The sequence below is a fragment of the Silurus meridionalis genome, chromosome 15 (genome assembly GCF_014805685.1).
Source record: "Silurus meridionalis isolate SWU-2019-XX chromosome 15, ASM1480568v1, whole genome shotgun sequence".
Classification (NCBI taxonomy): Eukaryota; Metazoa; Chordata; class Actinopteri; order Siluriformes; family Siluridae; genus Silurus; species Silurus meridionalis.
The window spans coordinates 375,001-383,460 of record NC_060898.1 but is presented as its reverse complement, the minus strand read 5'-3'; positions in this window follow the sequence as shown (position 1 = coordinate 383,460).

The following is an 8,460-nucleotide window of genomic DNA, read 5'->3' as shown; positions in this document are numbered from 1 at the left end:
GTGTGTGTGTGTGTGTGTGTGTGTGTGTGTGTGTGTGTGTGTGTGTGTGGAGGAGAAAAGCTCAGATTGTGATCTCAATACAGATCTGATCCTTCAGACTCACCACTTCCTGTCTGTGTGTGTATTTGAGGAGACAGGAAGTTGTGTTGGTGTAAATATCTTCCTCTCCGCAGTGTGATTTATTGTCACCTTTCCTGTAAATCTCACCTTCAGACAATTCCCTTTAATGAGCAGTGATTTAAATGCCATCACACTGCAGGGTTTCTCTCAGAACCTGTGAGCTGCTTTATTACCTGGACTTTTACTCAGAAACACACTGAGTTGAAGTTTCAACATCACCTTAACCTTCTTCTCCTATAGAAATAAAATTGAAACTGAGAACAGTGAAGGTTCATGCACATTCCTCAGGGTTGTGATGTCACTACATGGACCTCATTTGCCTATGTAAATCAGCTATGAATGTTAATAGTATTTTAATGAAGAAATTTCCAGGTGAGAAGGTGAAACAGAACTGAGAGTTTTTAAACCAGGGCAGAAACATCCTGCAGATGTCGAAACAATAAAAATGATTACAGCAAATTAAATTCTGCTGTGAAAAATATTTATATATCAGCAAAAATATGCTTAAAATCCACAGATATGCTTCTCTTCATCCTCTGATCTGAAATAAAAAAAACAATGGAGATAAAATCCACATAAATTATAGATGCAGCCTGACAGCTAAATTAAAACACTTCCTCTGAACACACACACACGCACACGCACACACACACGCACATGCACACACACGCAAACACACACAAACACACACACACACACATGCACGCACGCACACATACACAAATCGAGAGAAAAAACAGGGGGAAATCACTTTTATAATCAGGAAGTAAAAGTGACTCATTATGACATCACAAAACAAGTGGATTGTTGATGACATCATCACAAACAGGAAGTGAAATATTGATGACATCTCAAAACAGGAAGTGGTGGTGATTTATTGTGACCTCATTTCGAAGCTAAAACATAAAGGAACTACTGCTAAATATATATTTTTTATTTTCTATTAGTTTTTAGTCTGTAATAAATAAAATAAATATTATTGAAGATAAATTCACTCTGGTAATTTAATGATTTATTTTAAAACCATCTTTATAACAGGCAAAAAATCCTGTCATCTCACTTTACTTCTCTATTGTTTAATTACCACCACAGTCTTTATTCTCCTGTGTGTGTGTGTGTGTGTGTGTGTGTGTGTGTGTGTGTGTGTGTGTGTGTGTGTGTGTGTGTGTGTTAGATTACACTCCAGTCAATCAATAACGAATGAAGCAATTATCTCGAATTATTAAGCGTCTCGTGAAGCTGCACTTCTCCAATCCATCATGAGTGTGTGTCCGATTAATCAGACCTCCTCTCGAGACTCGGCCCAATGGCTCTTCTATCTCTCTCTCTCTCTCTCTCACACACACACACACACACACACACACACACACACACACACACACACACTGTTTAGAGGATTGTCAGCATGAGTGATGTCATTATAGATGTTTTATAATAGCTAAGAAACATTAATAGCATTGTGTGTGTGTGTGTGTGTGTGTGTGTGTGTGTGTGTGTGTGTGTCATTTTTCAGTATTTGTCTATGACACTTTCCTAAAATTAGCCGTAGTAATGTAAACCATGGACACTAAAAAATCCAGCAGAATATCAGAATCCAATCAAATCTAATCACGTTCTTCATCACAGTATAGATGTGGATAAGGTGTAACCATTTCCTGTTCACTTCATGGTAACTTGCAATATTTCTTGGAGTTTCAGGAAATCCCAAAGGAAATCCAGCATAAACTTTTCTGTCTATAAGACTCCGTTTCAGTTCTTTCTTTATTCTTCTTTTCTCCATTTCCTCCTGGTTGCCTATTAAACTAAGTGAATTTTTTGCTTCCTGTTTTACTTTTATGGCTTGTTTCCTATTTATTTTATCAAATGTTTTTATACCCTGCTGTTTTTTTCTGTCTCTTTTTTGTTATTATTTATCTGAGAAATGAGCAAAGGCGTCTGGAGTGAGAAATAAACCCTAACTGTCCGGTTCGAGAGAGAGAACGAGAGAGAGATGATAAATAAGGGAATAATTACTCAATATAAGGAGACATTACGCTGAAATAATGAGAAATTCTGTTGAAATAATGAGATAACAACTTGTTGTGTTTTGTTGTTTCGCTGCATCTCATGGACTGCAATTGTAGAATATTTCATCATTAACCTGAATGCCGATGTCCATGTGTCTGTTGAAACGTTTACTCTCTTATCGAGAAGCTGCCAATTAGCTTCAACCAATTAACGTCCTCCTGACCTTTCTGTGCTCGGAATAACGACGTCCGAACTGCGTAGCGTTCAGCTGCTGACATTCTCCGGTATAATGAGGAAAAATCTCAGGAACAGAATGAGATAAATCTGACTCAACACCTTCACCATCACCATCAGCCATCGCGCCTTACTAATGAGACCTGCACTGTTTGTTCTGTTCTGATTGGCTAAGAGCTGAACTGAGAATCACTCCCAGAATCTTTAGCAGAAAAGCGTTAGAGGAATCAGACTTCTGTTCATCCTTTCAAAGAGTTCAGCAGATGCTTTCAATTACTCGAAATATTCTCCATAAAAACATACATAACTTATATTATTAATTTGTCTTAGATTATTATATATTAATGTTTGTAAATTTACATGACAGATGAACCGAATCACTGATTTGATTCTGATTCAGTGAGCGAGTTAAATGATTCAGTCACAGTGGATCTCAGATCTGATTCACAGAGTTTAATTGAGTTTGGCTTTGAATAGTGTGATTAACAACCACGACTATTTCTGAACCGCAAAACGTCACCTAACATCTCTTCTTATAAATACACACACTTTCTCCTTTATTTTTAGAGCAAAAATGCACATTAAAATACCGAGCATCTGGTGTTCACTCACACCTAGCCGCTAACGCTAATGAATGTTCTTGAGGGTTTTTCTTTAATTATAATATCAGGTTCATTCAATTTAAAAAAAGTGACACATGACGTATTTCCTTCTGTATTGGTTTCCAATTTTTATTATTATTCGCATTTAAATTATCAATTATTAATATTATTTAATTGTCTATCAATATACAGTATATCTCTGTATTTTATCCGTCTTTCATTATTTTTATTTTTATTTATTAATTAATGAATTTATTTATAAATGTTTGACTTTTTATTACTTTTTTTTAAATACGCGCTTCTTACTTTTTATTTATTCATGTATTTATTTGTTTGTTTATTTGTTTGTTTGTTTAGATACTAGGTCCCATGTATTTTACTGTTATCCATTAATAATTTGCATATCAGCCTGTGATTGGTCCAAAGCTGTTGTGGAGTTTATGAAAACTGAGCTTACCAGAACCCCACCCCATGAATCAGGAGCAGAAACAGATGTAGCTGTTATTGTTGCAACGCTCTTCATACATACAGAGTACGAGATGTGGTGAAAAGCTTCATACGACTGTCCAGCATTTAAGCATGAAAAAAAGGAATAGAATATAAGGATAAAAATAAAGTATATAAATAAAAAGTATAAAGTATAATAAATATATGTGTAAACATGGATCAGTAGGGTGTCATCGTGCAAAAAAATTGTGCAGAAGTGTGAAGATGGAGAGAGTGGACCAGTTTTTAGATCCTGGGTGTTTCCTGGTTTAAACGAAGAAGAAGCTCCTCCTCGTTCTCTCTGTGTTCACTTACAGGTGAAGGAGCGGAAACGTTTCCCCGAACGCAACAAAGAAAAGAGTCCATTATTGGGATGGCTGGGATCCTTCATAATCTTCCTGGCCCTGGTCCTGCACCGTGTGCTGTAGATGTCCTGCGGGTCAGGGAGTTCGGTGTGGATGGTACATTCAGCTGAACGCACCACCCTCTGGAGGTCTCGTCTGTCCTGCATGGTGCTGTTCCCGAACCAGGAAGTGATGCTACCCGTCAGAACGCTCTCAATGGTGCAAGTGTAAAAAGTCTTAAGCACCTGAGAGGGTAGTTTAAAGTCCCTTAAGTGTCTCAGATGGTATAGACGCTGCCGGGCTTCTTCACCAGGGTGTTGATGTGACAGGACCAAGACAGGTCCTGTGTGATGTGAACACCCAAGTACCGGAAACTGTCCACTTTTTCCACTGGAGTCCCGCAGATGTTTAGCGGTTGGTATGACCGCTCCCACTTTGTGCTGAAGTCCACGATCAACTCCTCAGTCTTTCTGACGTTCAGGAAAAGGTTGTTCTCCTCACACCATCTCTCCAAGTTTTTAATCTCCTGTAGGTAGGCCGTCTCATTGTTGTTGGAGATCAGGCCCACCACAACAGTGTCGTCAGCAAACTTGATGATGGTGGTGGAGTTGGAAGTGGCCACACAGTCATGTCAAGGTTACTTCTTTAGCAATTTTCATAACAGACATTGTCTTAAAGCAGCTTTACAGAATTTTAAGAGTTACGGTGAAAGATGTGTGTGTGCAGTGAGTACAGCAGGGGTCTTAAAACACAACCCTGAGGAGCTCCACTCTGAGGGTGAGGGTGGATGAGGTGTGTTTGCCCACCAGTATGGCTTGTGGTATGTCTGTCTTTCAGGAAGTTGGAGATCCATTGACACAGCGGCAGGCTGAGTTTCAGGACCTCCAACTAAGAGGTGAGTGTGGAGGGAATTATGGTGTTGAATGCTGAACTGAAGTCCACAAACAGCATTTTTGCATAATTCCCTTTTCTGTAGGTGGATCAGCGTAGTGTGAAGAAGATAAGCAATGGCGTCCTCAGTAGAGTGGTTATTGCGGTACACGAACTGTTGAGGATCCAGTGTGTCTGGTGATGCAGTGATGAAGTCTCTAACCAGTCTCTCAAAGCACTTCATCATTACTGAGGTCAGGGCTCCAGGGCGATAGTCGTTGATTCAAATCCAGTGTCTAATCTGCAATTAAAACAGTGACTATTCGCTGATTATTTATCTGCACATGACTTTGCATCTCATTTGCATAAATTCATCATCACAAAAAGAGCCTCGTCCTGTCTCTGTAAATCTACACTTCATTAATAAAACCAAATGACTTCCTGCAGATCAGTGCAGCAGCTGCAGAACAGAAATATCAGGTCTTTCTCCTCCGAACTCCAGAAAAAAAAGCATTCAAAGAAAAAGGTGAGGAAGAATGAAGCAGAAAACCTCATTAGGGATCTAAACGAGATTACAGGCTGAAATGAAAGCAGGTATGAGAGAAGCCCAGACTCCTTTATTACCTTTTTGTCCACACAACAGTGGAGAAGATTAATATCTGAAGCTCAGGCTGCGATTACTGCCGAGCATTCGGGTTTCCCCTAGAGGCAGCGATCGGTATTGCGCTCAGGACTGGAGCCTGGTCTTTTCTCACTTCCTCTCACTAATATCACGGATGAGCCGATAGACTGGGGGATGAGAGGACACGTCTTCACAAAGTTTCTCAAAAGATAGAGGAGCAGAAACACAAAACGTGTCTAAGTGAAGAGAAAACACACCAGCACTGACCTGTCCCTCATTATTGACTGATACGACCTTCATCTGACCTCTAATCTGTCATTACACTGACTCCTGATCAACACAAAATATTAATATTACTAATTACATTAACTTTTGTTGCACATTTCATACATTTAAATATACTTACAGTTTATAAAAAAATAATATAATTAAAATATTTAAATGAAAATAAAATAAATAATAATATTAAAATTATTACAATTAAGAATCAGAAAAAGCTTCAGTGACAACTAAATTTGTTTTGGTGACAGAAGCTTTCCGTTTCACATAAATAAAACGCGAAGTAAAATAGAAATCAAAAATTTAATTAACGAATTAATGAATAAAATTGATTAAATAATATTATTAATTTATTTATTTATTTATATAGATTAATTAACTATAAAAACATACCATTAACAATCAGGGATTTAATTGTTTAGCAATTTATTTTATTTGTAAATGAATACATTACTTTTATTTATGATTGCTATAAGATGGGTGTTTCTTTGATGCTGCATATGGACTCATGTAACTTATATCAGCAGGTCATTAGCATAAATATGCTAAAAAATATAATAAATTATAAATCTTGTCTATTTTTTGCCTAAAAAGAAATCAGAGAAACACAAGACACGTATATAAATATCATTAACTTTCTGCTTCCTATTTCCTTAAATGGAAGCGATGCCACACCCACATTCCCATATATGGTGTGAAGGGAATATATTTGATCTGTAACTCTTAAATTTGTGATTAAGATTAAAGATTGTGTCTCATTGCAGTTTATCTTGGTTGAATAAAATGCTTTTCCATCTTATTTATTTTCAATTCTATTTATTCAATTGCAGAAATAAATCTGTGGTGGTGTGAACATTAGCCTGGTTGTGTATTAATGGGTGGAAACAGGTTTTATTTTTGTTGGGAGAATGCACTGGAAGCTTGGTTAATGTTTGTTTAGATTTAAGGCTCATTTGCATATTTAAATGAGTTCTGTGCTGTAATTAAAACACCATGTGATGTGTAATGATACTAAAACTGCAGGATTCAAAATAAATTAACGTCTGCGAGTCCTCAAAATGAACACACACACACACACACACACACACACACACACACACACACACACACACACACACACACACACTGTCTAGCAACATGATGGAAAGCACTTTTCTAGCACTGAATGTAAGTACAATGGCTATCAGCTTTCCATAAACCATCACTCAAACACAATGCCAACAGTTCAGCATTTAATGTGTTCCACACACACACACACACACACACAGACACACACACACACACACGCAGAGCGTAGGTTCTCCTCCATGATGTTGTTTTCAGGAGTGAAATCAATAAACAAATCATTTTAGATGTTTATTTACAGTCAAGAAACGAAATGATCTCTCTCTCTCTCTCTCTCTCTCAGTCTCAGGTTATAAACTTATAGCTTTTAACTAAAACATACAGATACATAAAAGATACAGAAAATACAGAAAAACAATATTTGTATTTATTTTCATCAGTAATATACAGTATAAGCTCCGCCCCCATACTGTAGGACACATCCTTTGTTTCCTAAAACGGAAACATCAAAGTGAAAACCATAGAAAGTAAACACAGCTTTACCTCTGGGATTAGAGCTCATGACCTTATGGTCACTAATCACTGATACAGCACTTAAATGTGTGTGTGTGTGTGTGTGTGTATGTGTGTGTGTTGTGTGTGTGTGTGTGTGTGTGTGTGTGTGTGTGTGTGTGTGTGTGTGTGTGTGTGTGTGTGTGTGTGTGTGTGTGTGTACAGAAGAGAGACTGCATCTGTATTTCATGTGCAAACAAACCCACATCGAATTCATCAGTAAACACATCACACACACACACACATATACACACATCACACACACACACGCATCACACGCATGCAAGCACACACACACACATTTAGAGCTTGCTGATGAGTTTCCACTTTGATACACACACTCCTGACCTTTCATTTCCTGCTCTCGCACACAGATTTACTCAGAATAATCACATGAGAACTCACACATTTACTTAAAAGCTGTTTTTTTTAATTCCTGACTCTGATTAGAGAAGGTGAACACTGCCCCCTGCTGCCCCTAATAACCACACTGCTCTCTACTGCCCCATAATGCCCCTGCTCACCCATTCTGCTTTCTTCTATCTATCTATCTATCTATCTATCTATCTATCTATCTATCTATCTATCTATCTATCTATCTATCCCCTTGATGTCCACACTCCACTTTGCTGCCTCACAATTCTACTTAATACCCCTTCTGCCCCCTACTGGCTCACACTGTTCCCTTCTGCCCCATGCTGCTCACTGCTGTACATACTGACCTCTGCCCCGCCCCTATTTTATTTAAACCCTGTATGACAGCAGTCCCCAAACTTTTTTGCACCACAGACCGGTTTAATGTCGGACAATATTTTCACGGACCGGTCTTTAATGTGTGGTGGATAAATACAACAAATATACAACCGGCACCAATTAACCCACGGACCAGTGCCGGTCCGCAGCCTGGGGGTTAGGGACCACTGCTGTGCTATTTTCTAATCCCCTCCCCCTTTTTATTTGAACCTTGTTAATGATTATAAGTTGTTTATGTCGGTGTTTATCAACTATCATATGTCAAAAACTGTCCAGGCTCCAAGGGCTATCCTGGAGATCAGGTAACAATTTCAGTGGCTTTCTGCAGAGTGACAGCTGAAGGATGTGGAGCGTCGAGGTTAATCCTGCGATAAAAGCTCCATTTTCTCCTCCTGCGTTTCAGCTCAGTTAGCAATTAGCAACACAATCGCTACAATTTTGACGTTTAAAGCTGCGAGGATGAAAACCGTCACGGAAGAAAAGCTGCAAGTGACAGTGTGTGGACAGATTTACTGACTGGAGTCTT